Source organism: Etheostoma spectabile, chromosome 24 (assembly GCF_008692095.1).
Source record: "Etheostoma spectabile isolate EspeVRDwgs_2016 chromosome 24, UIUC_Espe_1.0, whole genome shotgun sequence".
Classification (NCBI taxonomy): Eukaryota; Metazoa; Chordata; class Actinopteri; order Perciformes; family Percidae; genus Etheostoma; species Etheostoma spectabile.
In genome coordinates this window covers 8422429-8437374 of record NC_045756.1, presented here as the reverse complement: position 1 = coordinate 8437374, position 14946 = coordinate 8422429, and positions in this window count along the sequence as shown.

Sequence of the window (14946 nt, the reverse complement as noted above, 5' to 3'; positions counted from 1 at the left end):
CTCTGGACGGTCAGACCAAATCAAACCTGTTTGATGTGGTCCTAAGTTTGAAGTCTTGGTAGTGAAGTTAAATCACGTGATCCCTGTCAGCAACCAATGGGTGCTCTCCCTCCACCACTACTACTGCCAGTGGTGTTAATGGTTGCTATGGTGCCGCGCTAAGCTAATCGCTAAACAACCCGTCTGAAGCGAGTCATCCAACGGGAGCTTTACTGGCGGATAAACACAGACCTCCAGGTACCAGAGACATTCATCTGCATGTAGGCAGAAAAACTAACTTTGATCCGGCCTATACACCAATATAGATTCACAATTAATTTTAGTCCAACTAGTTTTTGTCACTTTCAGACATTCTGTGGGCTTTTTCAACATTTGAGGCTTTTTTTTATATTTTAGGATGACGTTGTCACTCTTTCACATGTTTTTGATGATTTTTCCAAAAGTTTTGATGCTATTTCTGGTGATTTTTTTGTGTAATTTTTTTTACTCGCTTTTTCCGACATTCTTGGCATATTTAACTTTATTGATAGAAATCAAAGCATGTCAATAAACTCCACATGTCCGGCCCTCGATGCGATTCACTTTTTTACAGTGTGGCCTTTAGAGAAGTTTGACTCTCCTGATCTATGGATACAGGAGGCCACCAGAAGTTAGAAACTCGTTATCAAAAGGCTTTAGTCCGAGGATGCTGTGCAGCTCAAATCATTATTACTGACTCCATTCCCATTTCAACGGTTATTGTTGGGCACAGTGTCATGCAACTGGATGGCAGCTGCTCACAGGTAATGTCCCTCTCATGCATTAGTTATTAGGCCTCTGGTCAACAGCCAAACACAGCAGCTGTCCGTCCAACACCAACCTATAAACCCCCCCAACTTCTGTCGATAAACAATAATATGCAGGCAAATGGGGTGGCCAATGTCAGACGTGGCCAGATAAACACGTGGAAGGTCACCGTCGCCACCCAGCCTCTTCCAACTAAATCAGTGTGTAATTGTCTCAGTTTTGAAGCTTGTCAAGAAAATAAATTTAAAAAAAAAATTTTTGTTCAGCTTCACTTTGAATACCAACAGACAAAGCTTCACTATTCCCGCTAGGGGTTTTTAAACTCATTTTAAGGGCACTGATGAAAAAAAACATCTAGAGTATTGTTCTTGTTTTTAGTACTTTAGTGTTTTAAGCCTACTTGGCACTTTCGTTCAAATATTGTATGCACTATTTGGTAAAGCTGGCTAATACTGTTGTAATCTGTCTGTCTGTAACTGATTTAGTGTATTATGAGCCACACAGCCTCACAGCTGTGACAGATTTGTTTTTAATTTTTTGCCCTTCGTGGCATGAGGTAAGCACTCTGGGACAAAGTGCCACCCCGTCTACCTTTTCGTTTTCCTTTTTTTGTTGCTTTGAATAATCCAGGGACATGGGCCTAACGTGATCTGACATTTGAAACGGCTGTCGAAGGTTTTTTGTAAATAAATGATTCACGCAGCTGACCCATGAGACTCGGGAGTTAATGCCATCTCAGTGGCAGCGATCTAAAACTTTGACTCAGATCCAGCTCCGTCCTCCAGGGGATGGACAAATGGACATTGCCAACGTCTCTCTTGTGCCCCGGAGTCTCCATTATCAACCCCAGAAAAGGGGAAAAAACAGACATGAGAGACCATAATGATCCAGTGTCAGAATGCAAAGTGCCGCATAGCTGCTTCTATGTGTGCGCGCGTGTGTGCGTGTGCGTGTGCGTGTGTGTGTGTGTGTGTGTGTGTGTCATCGTGGAGAGGAGGAAGTTGTGATTCTTTTTTACTGCCACACAGCTTTAGGTGCACTAACAGCATCCGAAGGTCCCTTAGAGAGGCCTAATGTGAATTTAATGACCTGACGCTGGGCAAATGACAAGTATGCAAGGTGAAGGTGGCAACCTTTCTTTTCTGTCTATATGATTTTTTTTTCCCCCTCCGACTCCCTCTCCCCTCCCAAGGTCTAGTTTTCTATTATACCATTGTGAATTGCTGGCAGTCACTGCTGTGGGTTTCAACAATAGTGAAAGCTGTCCTCAAATCTACATGCTTTCTGCACTATGCAACAACAACAAAAAAGATCCCTCCCTCCTTTTGTCCAAAATGACGTTTGCATTGAGACACTTCCAAAGAACATTTTAAGATCGTAGAGAGGGATGTAGCTAGAGGCGTGTCTTTCACAAGTTTGATCCCTACAAGAGCGTACTGTATGTCACCAGCCAGCCAAGACAAGACACTGTACATCAGAGTGTTAATTATGCAAACATTCCTCAGAGTCTGAGCTGCTCTGCAGGCTGAAATCATCTCATTGGTCGACTTAAAAACCTCAGAGAGAAGAGCCAAGGATCCAGTTTTCAGGGAGGCGTTGGATAACTGCTGATTTCAAACAGCTAAGAATTGTGGTCAAAATGTAGCTGGAAGCCAATTTCCGTCATTCATCAACAACTACTTTGAATTAGCAAAAATACATAGAGGAGGACATACCGTCTGCATGAATTTGTCTGCTTTTGGGGCTGTTCATCATGGTTTGATCTGGGCCCATTAGTTCCAGTGAATGCTCCGGCATACAATGGTAACTTTGTGGCAACAAGAACTTTCTTTGTTTCAACATGGTGATGCTCCATGCACGGAGACAGGTCCCTAAGGAATGGTTTTCCCAATATGGTGGGGGGGAACCTAAATGGCCTGACCAACACCAGCAAGCTGACTGCAAGAAGATCCCATATGCTGTATATGGATATATACATATTTAAATAAGTGAATAATTAGATTGTTTTGTACCTAACGAAAGTACAAAAATAGAAAGTGATATGACAAAAAAAGTTGCCACTCCATGTTGAACATGGAAATCCTTATTTGAATACTTTACTATAATTTTGAATGATGTTTGCTGGGCATTTTGTTTGTGTTGGTTTTTTCTTGCCTGTACTAAAATGTACATTTTTAATTTTATAATTATAAAAAAAAAAAAACTAAATAAACTAAACTAGGCCAACATTGGCGTTGGAGCTCACTAGTGTCCTCGCGGCTGAACGGGTGCATATCGCTGCAATCAGAGGACTGTACTACGAAGCAAGATTTAGCGTTACCGGGGTAACTTCAGGTTCAACCCAGGGTTTTGCGTGTCACGACGGTAGACTTGTTACCGGGTTAAATCGCCATGGTAACTTATGCTGAATATCTAACCTTCTCGGGAGCAAGTAAGTTGCAGATTAGAGATTAACAGGTGTAAAAGCACCGCCTACTGACCAATCAGTACTCGGTTGATAATGGCGTCACAAAGATCAGCTCGACCGAGAGAGAGAGCGCGTTGCACTCATAATGTTAAAACCTTTAGAGAGCAATAACTCCCTTAACATTCCCTGATTGGTATCTTTATGACTGATATAGATTTTCAGCCGAGGGAAATACGTATATGCTTTTCGTTGGCTTCTTGAGCCGTGTGTTGCCTATGCGTACATCGGTTTAAATTATGTTTTTATACTTTTATTTGTTCTCATGATCGCTTCCCACTGCACTGGGTTGCAACTGAAATAAAAAAGCTAAAGCAACGACAGTCTATGGAAAGGACAAGTGTAATTATGGTCAGTTCTTGGTCCGGACTGACTAAGAGTTGTAATTTACACATTTACAGCGTCTGCCATTTTGTTGCCTGTTCCTCATATTTATGTAGAATCACAGTTTGATCTTCTTTTGTAAATTATGCAGCTCTGATAGTTTGTGAGTGGTTGTTAACCACCGTCGTGACACAGCTTATGCGGGACCGCGGCGGTTAGGTTAGATGAAGCCGGGTAACTAAAATAAATCCATGGCATGTTGATCTTAACTCAAAGCACAGGCCTCAGGTTCCAAATCTGACAAGCCTTTACCAGAAGAGTGTAAGCTATTGTAGCAGAAGATTAATGCCCGTCGTTTTTAAAATGGGATGTCAACGATCACATGTAGACAGTGGCCGAGACGCTACAACACAAATACACAAGCCAACACAAACACAAAAGCCAACCCAAATACATAAGCCACAACACAAATGCACAAGCCACAACGGAAATAAACGACAACAGAAATGACGTCTAAATTTACATTTGGGTTGTGGCGTTTGCATTCCTGTTGAACCCTCTCGGCCACCATTCATGTGTGGGTGTGTTCAATAGTCAACATATGTTTAGACCATCTTCAAACATTTGGATTAATACTAAAAAAAAAGCTGCTGGCAACCTAACCATGAGTAACATTATGTGTATGCCACTGAAAACACTGACATAAGGCATGAGATGGGAAACAGATTGGTGTTTAAATATTGTATGCTATCCCAATCTAACTTTTCTCTAACTTTGACAAAGTGTAGCCTTCATGACAATTTTTTACCCCTCTCTCTCCCCTTTCCTCACCTTACTGTCCTGTCACATTTAAAAGACAGAAAAGCCCAAAAAATATTTTAAGGAAAAATGTGGTCTTTTAAGGTCTAATTTATTGCGCTTTTGATGTCACATAACAAGAAATGGGGTTGATTTGGCTCTGCCTAATCACTTTAAAGAGATTATTGTAACGGATATTCCAATCTGCCACTGCATTTAGTCATTATTCAAATGACTAAATGCAATGTCAATAAAAATCAGCATAATATATAAGGTGGAACAACCCCTCACAAGAATGAAATCCCTCTCCTTGAACATGTTTGCAGAGATAAATTTCCCACAAAGCACACGGTACAAGCACTGCAATCACTAAGTGCATATTTGGTCATTGAATCTAAGGGTCATCATGATCACATAATGTGCTCCAGAGGCCCCCAGCGGCACAAACACATTTATTTCCAACAAAAACTCTTTTCATACTTCGACCGGAAACCTCGCATTCACACAACGCTTAACCACAACCGGCTCAAATCTGATTAATGCTTAAACCAATTACTGCTTCCCCCAATTAAAGGACATTACCAGGTTAAGAGCTCTAATGTATCTTCCTCAGATTGTTTTTCATGAAGTGTCTGTGGATGTTTGTAAGCTACTTTGTTGACTAACTTTGCTACGTGGGAGCCATCCGTGACCCCCCCCCCTTGCAAGATGTAAACGAAGCACACTAGTGTGATTCTTGGGCCGACATTGTGATCTAAGTTTCTAATTAAGAAACGGGGAGCAGCGCGTCAAGCGCAGACACATCACTCAGCTCCTCAGCCATAATGCTGCCCTGTAATGCCCTGTGTGGTCTCAATTACGCGTTCCATGATGTCGAATAATAGCATTACTGCAAAGCAAGACATGCATTCATATACTTGTAATTAAATAAAATCCAAATCAAGATCAGACCCAAGTGATCTTGAGCTACATTCATGTAGACGGATGGGAGACAGCGCCGACCTCTTGGTTAATTCTTAAAGAGACAGAGTCCAAAGGTCGTTGTCACTGATGATAGATATCAGAAGCCCTGAAGACTGAGTTTGAAAATAAGGACGCATTTTAAGGAGGCGAGTAAAAAATAGTAAACTCTGAAAATAATCTGAAAAAATCTGAAATAAATGTCACATGACGGCACCACAAATAACAGAAAGTGTGAGTGGGATGAATCATTTCACGTGACCACATTCCTAACCAAAAACTTATAATACAAGACACATCTGCCGCTTTGCTGTTTTTAAAGCATTACATATCTTTGGGTTTGGGGACTTTTTGTTGGACAAAACAAGCTATTTGACTTGAAAGATCCTATGATTTTTTAGGACTTAACAATTAATTTTTTTAAGCCGTCTATACCTACTCTAAGAGGTGAAAAGTGACACATGACATGTACTTGCGTTACTGTAATTGAGTATTTTCTTAAAAATCTGTACTTTTACCTCCTACTTAAGTATGTTTATTTTTAAGTATTGCACTTTGCTACATTTTAAAAGAAAAGAAACAAAATGTAAATAATAAATAGTAAATAAAGTGAATGATGGGCAGCCCCAGTTCACTGGAGACGGACAAGTCAGACACCAGTGGAGCAGACCGAGCTAAAAGCCAAACCCCGTTAAATCCAACTCAAGTTACATTTGAAGGAAATTAAGTGAACTCTGGGCCATATTTGAACACTCAATTTATATATTTGTAACTTTACATGTACTTAAGTTTAACTTCAAAGTAACTTACTCACGTACTTTTACTTGAGTAGAATATTTTTGTACTTTTCCAATCTCTGCCTACTCCATAACACCAGCTTTCACGCATTTTGGCGCATGTTCACCAACAGATGGAGAAAGTGTTTGGTGAAATCATGTCAGGTCCCACTGAAAACCTGTAGACCACGTGTGTCAAACCCAAGGCCCGTTGGCCAAACCCGGCGTCTCGCAGATTCTGATTTAAAATCACAAACTTTGGCGCACCTAGTTTGTCGCTTTTTCAACGGTTATGTCACTTGTTCCGGTGTTGTTTTTTCGACCTTTATTTTTTGCTTTTTTCAACGTTCTTGTCTTTTGTTTTTATTATGGCTGAGGAACTTTTTTGCTGATGTTTTTAGGGCTTCATGTCGACCAAACTGTAATGAGGAGGCTATATGAGACATGCAATAATACAGTAAACAATTTCTTTCTTAAATTAAAGCATGTGTGCACTATACTAGTGTTTCTCAAAAGGGGGTATGCATACTCCTAGGCGTACCTTGGAATGCTGCAGGGGGTATGTGAGATTTCTTAAAAATGTTCCTTTAAAAAAAATATCAATCATGCAAAAGTCCTTAAATAATGATACACCCAAGTTATGAATGGATTCAGTGTAGCATGTAAGTGTTCGCCCTCCTTTTAAAGCTAGGCATTTTTTCTCTACCAAAATGTTTTTGTGCGGTTTAGGGGGTACTTAGATGAAAAACATATTTCAAATGGGGTACATTATTGAAAAAGGTTTGAGAACCACTGCACTACATGACCGGCCCTTGATGGGATTCTCGATTTGCATTGTGGCCCTTAGTGAGGTTGGGCTCGACATCCCTGCTGTAGAAAGTTTATATCACATAGGACTCGACAATGCTGGAGAAGCAACGTAGCAATTAAAAAACTGACTAACAAATTACACAATTAAAAAAAAACAACCAGGGAAATGGTTCGGATTGCCCTTGATGTCATTCATCAATCACACAGAGAGAGAGACACCCAATTGTGCGTCGCCCGCTCCTGTTTCATTTGTAAATCATTTGTTGACGCTCTCCCAGCAGCGAACAAGCAGAGGTCAGGCAGATGGAGCACGGTCTCCCCACACTCCCCTCCACCCTCCAATGCCATCTACCTGCATGGGCCCCCAGCCCTATGGCCCCTGCCCTGGATGGAGGTTGTGGTGGTAGTGTGTTGTCATTTGCCCCAGCATGGCGCGCTGATGCTAATGGACTTACACAGGAGTCCAGGCTAGATTGGTTATTTCAGTCTTAATTCAGCCATTAACATTTCATTAATGCACCGTCCTACTGCTCGTCTGCACCGCGGCGGCCTGCCGGCTGCTGCCTGCTGATGAATGCTGCAGGCTGCAAAACACCACACTCACTTAAAGGTGGATGGAGTGCCTCCGGAAGTATGTATGTGTCAGTGAGTGTGCATTCTGATTTGCTGTCCTGCTTGCTCTACTCTATTATACATAATAACTGGCATCATGTGCATAATATGAACATCATTGAAGGTTCACTCTGCAGGTTTTCTGAGTGTTTTGTTTACACTCGCTCACAAAAGTGGAACGTTGTTTCGAGAAACAAATTTATGTTGCTTTACCGCCGCATAATATTCACATTCTGTGTGAAAGTACTAGTGAGTAAAACAACGGTTCGGTGTGGGAAGACCTTAAGTGATAAAGTGGGTGTAATAATGGCTTAAATTTAAAAACCTTCTCCTGAAGACATAAGCAACAGCGTAGAAGAAAGTGAAGCCAAAAAATGTAGCTTACTTAAGCATTTAATTAGTCGGTACGATGTTTCATTTCCAAGATTGTTAGGCTGGACAATCTGTGGAGGAAGGTCTGGCATATTATAGGCAAAAATAACCAACCATCTGTTGTCACGGCACTGTGGCTCTGACCCGTGACCTCCTTCATGTTGCTTACTTTCTTGCGGATACAGGAAATGCAGCTTATTCTACACTTGTACGGTTAATGTATGTATTGCATCCATGCAAAGCACGGGAGTATTTGTGTATGCAAATCACCCTCACTCTATTATGCTCAAGGCATTATCTGTATAAGGTATTCGCCTGATAATGAACACAGCATGTGTGTGCGCGCACATGCCTGCACTCTATCCAACAAGTTTAACACAATATTCTAATTAGACGTCTATGTTTATTTAATGCGTCCTGAGTAAATTAGTTGTATAAAATTATGACTAATTAAGTGCTGCATTAATAACTGAAGCGCAATGGCAGCCTTTCTGCTGCCGTACAAAGACAGGCACATAGGTAATCATCATATCTGTGTCACTCATTAAGCTTTTTGATCATCGTGACATGACATATGATAATATTCGCGCTCATCTACATGCTGAGGCTGTTGCATATTTTAGATTATATTTGGAAAACATGAGATGACTAACATTTGAAAACAGCACAACCTACTCCTACCTACACTTGTACATTGATGGCTGTGCATGTATGATTTATACATTTGAAGAAATCTAATTTTTGTTCTAGGGTACACCATTTAATAAGTCTCCCTTGTGTACAGTAGCAGCTTTGATTGACCAAAAAATGATTTTTTTCCACAGACCATATGCTCATTTGTGTTTTTTTTCTTGATCATTCCTTTTTTTTTTAAATCCATCCTCTATGTTTTTTGTAGCAGTAGGGACAGGAACAGTGGGGATTTTGTGGATACACAATCACCCAGAATAAAAGATGGAAAGGATCCCTACAGAGACAGACCTTTTTTTTAAGAGAGTAAAATCATTTTTGTTTAACTAGAAACAGCTCTGAGATCGCTAAATCCACCAGACTCAGTTTAAAAAAGCAACATGTAAATCGGTAAAATGATGAAACAGCCAAAGATCAAAATAAACTGAAATTATGTGAAATGTGTCAAAGGCAATACTTCTGCAAACCAGATTTTAACATTTGTGACTCAATGACAAAAAGACAGACTATTGGCACGGCCCTAAAACACATTTGATATTTCTGGATCAGTGAAGCTGTAGGTAGGCTGTTCATCTGTCATTACTTACCAGAGAGTGCAGGGGAAAAAAAGTGCTACACGAGTGATGAATATCCGGCTTCACTGGATATGTGTGTGATATATGAGATTGGTTGATAATCGACACTTAGTCTTGCCATATGGTTGGACCCTCCTGCCAAGGTACAAGGACTCAAAATATGGAGGTAAGGGGGGGGGGGGCTGCTTCCAAGCCGATGCTAGAGAAACATGGCTGTGATTTAAAATAATGACCAGAGCGGCTCCTGAATCCTTTTTCAAGGACACGTGAGCTGTTTTTGTTTTTGTTCCAAAATGTGACATTTAGCATTATATAAAACTAACACTCTCCTCTTGGAAAACTGGATAGCTCAAAATGACTACACATTTAGGTTTGTTTAAAAACAAAACTGCCCGTCAAGGTATCCAAATTAACTAAATTGTTTCAGACAGTTTCCTGTATCCAGGTATAAAGCATGACAATGGTCTATAGAACTTCCCATTCAAGCACTGGAAGTAATTATCAGAAAAAATATCAGATTCTGTAAGCCAAATTGGGAAAAGATTTGGAAAACGATTGGATCAGATGGTGTTCAGCATACCCCTAAAACACCGTCGGAAAAAGCGTCAAAGATGACCAACCAAGGGGTCTGACTGTTGCCTCATTGCTGTCAGCCGAGTGGGCTTAAAGTGCGGTAATAATCCCATCATTGCCATTTTAAAAAAACAAAAACAGCCTTTCATTGTGAAACACAGCCCACATGTCCGTCAAAAAATTTGTTGGACGTCTGGAGGTATTTAGGACATTCCCAAATGTGACTGGCGTGCCCAAACAGGCTGAAATAAATAAAACACGGGCACTGGTTGCACTAGGCGATTGGTTTTGTTGAAGACCTTCTGACGGCGCGTCTCTTGGACATCGGGTGGAAGGTAAACAAAACAACTGGCACGCCGCTGCCAACCTCCGGCCCCGCGGGCACGCCTGTACTGACTTGGCGGCCGCAGACGGCAAGGGAAATCCCGAGCAGTCTGCTCTTCCATCCTGTGCCTGGAAACATGGCGGGGGAAGACTGTTTTCTCCTTTTTCATGTGACTGGGAACTGGGTAATTTAAAAAAAAAAAAAAGTTTTTTCTATTTTATTTCCTGTCGTGTTTTGGAGCCGCTGGCACCAATCAGAGCTACAGCTTTCGAAATTTAAGGAGGATTCATCTTTGTTGGCTTATATTCAAATAACCACCCCTGTCTAATAAAGACCAATAAAGAGTCAATCAGAAAGAGCAAAGAATCTTGTCATCTTACTTGGGGAAGGGGGGGGGGGACTTCTGATAGCCTCAATGGATTTCAGATGGACAGGAAGTGTAGGCCTTTGAAAGCTCTGTAATTCCAGGTGGTCAGGGTGTGTTTTTGGCAGGCCTGACGTGCGCGAGGCCCGCGGATCGCCAACAAACGGGACCTGGAGTAGGTGGAATGTTAATCATGGAGAGAGAGAGGAGAACATGTGTGACAAAGGGAAAAGGATGGAAAACACATGTCCCATTTCACACTTATTTACCTTTGACTGCCAAACCCCTGCCAGATTAAAGGAAGAAGAGGCCGGGGGGGGGAGGCAACGGCAAAGGTGGAACCCTTTAAAGTTTTACCTCTTTGATGAAGACGCCAACTCTTTGATAGCATTTCAAACATCCGGGGTAGGAAAGAAGAAACCTTGGCGGGGTTGAAATTTGGGCCTCGGTGGTGCGGCGGCCCACTGACAAAGAGCTATGTGTAAAGAGAGAGAGAGAAGAGAGAGAAGAGAGAGAGAGAGAGAGAGAGAGAGAGAGAGAGAGAGAGTGTTTGTGTGGGATGTGTGTGTGTGGGGGGGGGGGAGAAAGTAGGAAATAATATGTAAAGTGCTTTTCAGGACAAAAAGACATTGTACTGCACGCACATTTCCCAATCGAGCTCAACAGTGACCGGTAACTTCTTTAGTGTGGTAATTTATTCCTTTATTGACAGACCAGCTGAAGACATGAAAGGGAAGAGAGGGGATGACATGCAGCACAGGACCGCAGGTCTGAGTCGCACCCGGGCCCGCTTGATTTGAGGCGTAAACCTCTATACTGTCCCTGACAAAAGTCTTGTCGCTTGTGTGCAAATTGACCTTAAGTGCCGCTGAAATATATTTCTAATCAAGATTTTTTTACAAGAAAAGGCTCATTTTAATCCCAACAGCTTTTGTAATAATGTTTCAGTGGCAAATGAACTGTCAAAAAGTATTCTAATATTCACAGCTTGGTAAAGCCCATTGAGTCAATTTTTGCAAAGACATAAGTTGTTCCTCCTTGTCATATGAGCTTCACCTGTGACTGATAATGGATCATCAGTCTCAGGTGTGTAAAAACAACCCCAGTACACTAGACCTTCACATCAACTGCAACTAGACCTCTGCAAACATGCCTAAGATTCACCCTGAGACAAAGTTTTGATTACAAGAGGCTGAAGACCAGATCCACTGCTGATGTGGCAGACACCTTCAATGTGTCTCAGCGTCAAGGACAGAGGATTAAAAAAACATTTGAAGACCCTGGAGACGTTTTTGACAAGCCCAGGTCAGGCAGACCCCGCAAGACAACTGCTGCAGAGGACCGTTGTTGGCTCGAAATCCAAGGCCAGCCCATTTTCCACTGCAGCAGAGCTCCACGAGACCTGGTCCCCTGAAGTCCCTGTGTCAACCAGAACAGTTTGTCGGATTCTGTCCCGAAATGGCCTCCATGGTCAAATCAGTGCCCAGAAGCCAGCACTAAAACAAAGACAATTTAAAAAACCGTGTGGCATGTACCAGGCCCACAGCCTGCTAAAGGATGGATGCTGGAGAGGGGAAGAAAGTGGATTTTTCAATGAATCTTCTGTTGAATTACACCCCAGTCGCCGCAATATTGCAGGAGACCTACTGGAGCCCGCATAATCCAAGATTCTCCCAGAAAAGAGTGAATTTTGGTGGCAGAAAAATCATGGTGTGGGTTACATCCAGTATGGGGTGTGCGAGAGATCTGCAGGGTGGAAGGCAACATCAATAGTCTCAAATACCAGAAATCTTAGCTACCTCTTATATTCCCAACCATAAAGAGGCCAAATTCTGCAGCAGGATGGTGCTCCATCATATACTTCCATCTCCACTTCAAAGTTCCTCAAGGCGAAGAAGATCAAGATGCTCCAGGATTGGCCGGCCCAGTCACCAGACATGAACATCATGGAGCATATGTGGGGTAGGATGAAGAGGTAAGCATGGAAGACCAAACCAAAGAATATTGATGAACCTTTGGAGGCATGCAAGACTGCTTTCCTAGCTATTCCTGATGACTTCATCAACACACGGTCTGAATCCTTGCCAAACCACATGGGTCCAGTCCTTCAAGCTCATGGAAGTCATACAAGATATTACATTTGGATCTCACAGCACCACTATTTAATTTGCTGACATATTTTAGTATTTGCAGTAAATTTGTTCAATTTCTGTATAGGCGACAAGACTTTTGTCTTGCCAAAATTTGACCTTTCTGTCTTGTTTAAATTGTAAATCTTTTTTCAGTGAAACTAATTTATTTCAGTGCAATGAACATCCTTTGGGAGGGTTTTAGCTTTTCATATGAGCTATTTCTTACACCAATTGATTAATTCAAAGTCAGGTTAATAGCAGGTGTTTCTAAAAAATAGATAAGCAACAAGACTTTAGTCAGGGACTGTATATGGGCGCCCACTCTAGGCGCCCAATGAGAATGGCGACATCGGCCACGAGAGCGTAAAAGCAGGACAGTCTTCTAATTCTTTTTTTTAAGCAAAGACTTTGTGGCCCTTCTACACAGAAAAGGATCATAAAGTTTCTATATTTCTTTTAAATTAAACTACCAAAATACCTGAAACAACTTAATGACTGTCAATGACCGTGTTGGCAGTTTCGTTTTGAGAGTTTGTTCTACTTCTGGTTTCCTCTGATACCAGCTGACAGCAGATTGAGGTTTTCACAGCGCTGTGCCGGCTCAAAAAAACTGAAAAAGAAACAATCCCAGAGCAAAAGCTCTCCGTTAAAACATACAGTCCGCACATGTTACGCGTTCAAATGTAACAAAACTACCAGGACTAAGAGACAGAAGTGATGCATTTTCTGTAAAAGGTAGGTTTGTACTCAAGCTTGTAGCTTAAAGATGGTCCTTCCACATGGGTATTTAATACATTATCTTTACATTAACGCCACTAATATTTGAGACATCTGGATGCATTAATAGAATATTTAATGTGTTAAATGTATTAAGAGTTTGGCAAAATATACAATTTATTGCCACATTTCAAGTAAAAAGAACTACCATTTGCTGTCCACGTTTGTTAATATATCTGCAACAAATAATATTTTCTTTGAACTATGCAAATGCATGTTTGTTCAGAGGGTGATGTGCTCATGCCTGGAAATGTGCATTTAATTTGTGTTATATAATATGGAAAGCGAGCTTCATCTCATCTTTTAGGTTGTTTGAAGCATGTCTTCTGTTGCATTTTTAATGGTTGCTGTAAGGCCAGTTTCCCCTGAAGGGAAAACAAAGTAAAGTGATGCAAAGCATGGTATGAATGTACTTTGTCTTTGCTAAAAAAATTAAGATAAACTATATTCAAACCGACCAGGATTGACTCGACAAAAGTTGGAAAGTAGAAGTCCAAGGTGAGCTTCTCTTCTAATTCTACTGGCATTAAAAAGAATTCAGCCACTCACAAACCCCATCCAGTGGAGACTCGGCAGAAAGGCTGATATGAGATATATTTTTCTGACATGGCATCTTAAACTGGAGGACATAAGCGCGCTTTGAACAGACTGTTAAAAAGCGAGAGGGTGATTGGAGTTGAAAAGTTTGCAGCTGTAATGGTGGCTGTTTGAGATAAGTGTAACTTATTTCATTTGTCGGTGGTGTCACATGGCTCTCGCTGCTTTGAAGTGGCAAGTTAATGACAAGTGAGAACAGTAGCCATTCTGCAGAGAGAATGACCTCTTTTCTAATGGCTGTGTGGCACAGTGAGAGAGTCATCTGTTGGCCCCATCTAATTATGTGAATCGAGCAGTTTCAAAAGTGTCTTAAGGCTGTTTAGGAATAAAAGGGACATTTAAATGCAGAGCACTTTGAAAATTACAGATCCTTCAAAAATACTTTCCGCGGACACATCGCTTCGCCGCCGCCGAGTCCTATTTTTTCCCCGTCTCGTTAATTCTATGCTTTGAGAGTACAACCGGCATTCAGAGAGAAGAATTTACAGGGGGGAGAGGGAGGGGAGGGGGGAGAACGCTTCCCAGTTTCCAATAGTAAACAGGATTCTCCAAAACTTTCCATCTACTTTGATGAAAAACGACATTCACACTGGAAAACAATGTGTCTCTTGTTCTAAAGCGTCAGTGTGATATTCATATGCTGCTGTCAGCCATATAGCATCTCACACTGGCACCATTCAAGGAACATTCCTTTGCAGCTGTATCATTTTCAAATTGAATGTGATCATCTCAACGCTTGTGTTGTCCTCCCATCGATCATGAACTTGTCATTCAGGGTCAAAATTGGATACGCTTTTCCAATATTTTTAGCACTTTATGCTTTTAGAGCTTTTTAAAACATGGTCAATAAACCTCTTTTTAATTAAATTACGCCTAAAGCAGAAATTATGATTTATTATAATAATAGTTAAAGATGTTGATGGATAATTGCAGACTGGTTTATGTCAAGAGTTTGGTCAGGATAATTTTTTAAAACCATTTAAACACATTTAGTTAATATTAATAGACAAA